Source organism: Poecilia latipinna, unplaced genomic scaffold, assembly GCF_001443285.1.
Source record: "Poecilia latipinna isolate Pla-1442-1.1 unplaced genomic scaffold, P_latipinna-1.0 Scaffold4509, whole genome shotgun sequence".
NCBI classification, from domain to species: Eukaryota; Metazoa; Chordata; class Actinopteri; order Cyprinodontiformes; family Poeciliidae; genus Poecilia; species Poecilia latipinna.
Window position 1 is genome coordinate 20,116 of NW_015117125.1, and position 2,502 is coordinate 22,617.

A 2,502-nucleotide genomic window follows, 5' to 3' on the forward strand; every position below is an offset into this window, starting at 1 on the left:
ACAGAAGATGACGGCTTTGGCCCAGCAGCACATGGCAGAAGCCCAAAAGTACCAGAAGGCTTGGTACAACAAGTCAGCCCGGCAGAGGACCTTTGTCCCAGGCCAGAAGGTTCTCGTTATGCTACCATCCAGTGAGAGCAAGCTTTTGGCCAAGTGGCAGGGGCCATTTGAGGTAGTAAAACAGCTTGGACCTACCAAGTTGTTAAATTGGGACAACCACATTCCACCAAAGTGCTGCATGTAAACCTCCTTAAGGAATGGACAGAGCGACCTAAAACGGGGGCAGAAGTCATGCTGATTAGAGCTGTGGAAGAGGAGGAAGCAGTTGATGATCAGTTCCTGCCCTCATCAACACCAATGGAGCTTGACTTGAAACATCTGTCAAGTGAACAACAACTTCAGGTTAGAGCATTATGTAATCCTCAGATATTTAAAGAATATCCAGGTCGTACAGACATTCTTGAACACGAGATTGTGTTAAAAAGTGATGCTAAAGTTAAACGTCTGAGCTACAGGATTCCAGAACGCCTTCTCAGTTCCCTGAAGAGAGAGATGGAACTGATGCAGTCCCTCGGGATTATTGAATCTTCAAAAAGTGAGTGGTGTAATCCTGTCATCTTGGTGCCGAAGAAAGATGGAACGATGCGCTTCTGTATAGACTTCAGGTACCTTAACTCTGTGTCGAAGTTTGACTCCTACCCTACTCCTCGCATTGATGACATGGTCAGTAGATTGGGCAAAGCTAAGTACCTGACAACTATCGACTTGTGCAAAGGTTACTGGCAAGTACCCCTTGCTAAGCAGTCCAGGGAGTTGACGGCCTTTCGGACCCCTTGGGGATTCTTCCAGTTTACAGTTTTGCCCTTTGGATTGAATGGCGCACCCGCTACCTTCCAAAGACTCATGGATCAGGTACTGCGTGGATGTGATGACTATGCCTATCTTGATGACATTGTCATATATAGTAACTCATGGGAGGATCATCTTCAGCATTTACAAGAAATTTTGGGCCTCCTCCAAGGCGCAGGTTTGACCATTAACCCAGCAAAATGTGTTTTTGCACAATCTGAGACAGAATACCTGGGTTTCATAATTGGAAATGGTGAACTCAAGCCACAAGTTCGCAAGATTCATGCTATTGAATCCTGCCCATTGCCTCAAACCAAAAAGCAATTGAGGTCATTTCTAGGGATGGCAGGTTTCTATCACAGATTCATAAAAAACTTTTCAGCCAGAGCTGCCTCTTTGACAGATATGACTGGATCTAAATGTCCAAGTAAAGTCCAGTGGACAGAGAAGACAATTGCAGCATTTCATGACATTCAACAAGCTCTGGGTCAGAGTTCTGTCCTGAAGTGTCCTGACTTTGACAAAAGTTTTATTCTACAAACGGATGCCTCAGAAAGGGGTATTGGCGCAGTCCTCCTGCAAGGTGATGAGGCTTTACAGCCTGTAGCTTTCATAAGTCGTAAGCTACACCCTAGAGAAGTCCGTTATTCTACGGTGGAAAAGGAGGCCCTCGCCATAAAATGGGCTCTGGACTCCCTAAAGTATTATCTGCTGGGAAGAGAGTTCATCCTCCAGACGGATCACAAAGCTCTCCAGTGGCTTCAGCAAATGAGGGACACAAATAGTCGCATTACAAGATGGTCTCTTGCTCTGCAACCCTTCCGCTTTACAGTCCAGCACATACCTGGTAAGCTGATTACCTCTCTCGTTGGTGTGATGACCCTTCTGAAGGGAGGGGGAATGTGACAGCTGACCCTACTGTCACACCGACCTGAAGGGTAATCATTTTGTTTGTTTATCCTTAACACTAATTTAGATATTAATCAGTTAATAATTTAGATTTTTATTTTTGAAAATTATTTTCATTAGCCTGACTTTTTGGTTAACTATTTGAAGTGCACAACTTCAGTTAACTTTATTTGTCAGCTCTTTATATTTTTGTTAAATGCAACAAATTAATTATTTGTTTTGACTTGCCAGTTTCCTTTGAGCTGCTGCTGGAGGGTCACAGAAGAGCTCCAGCTAATTGACATCCTTATATGGCTGGCAAACCTCCTCAGTGGATCGTTCCATTGTTTTGCCAGGGGATGAGAAAATTTGGTTTTCTTTAGTTTAATTTGACTATTTCTTTAATGTTTCTTCTATTTGGTAGTTTCATTCTAATGTTTGTTTACTTTAAAGATTTGGTATTGTATTGATTAGTATTTGTTTAAGTTTTTGTATGTTTAATTACCCCTTGTGTGTCAGCAGTGGTCTGATCAGCCACTATTTAAGTTCCCCTCATGTCTTGTTTGTTAGGTCAGTTTTGTGCTTGAGTTCTTTGTGTTACTACTTGAGTTGCAGTTTGTTATGTTGACCTCAGTTTGGGCCCAGTTATTTGTTGTTTAATTCTTTTTGAACTTTTTTGTAATAAATTAAGATTATTTTTGAATCCTATTCAGCGTCTCTCTGGCTGCTTAATGTGAGAACTCTCACAGAAATAAAAGTCTGAAC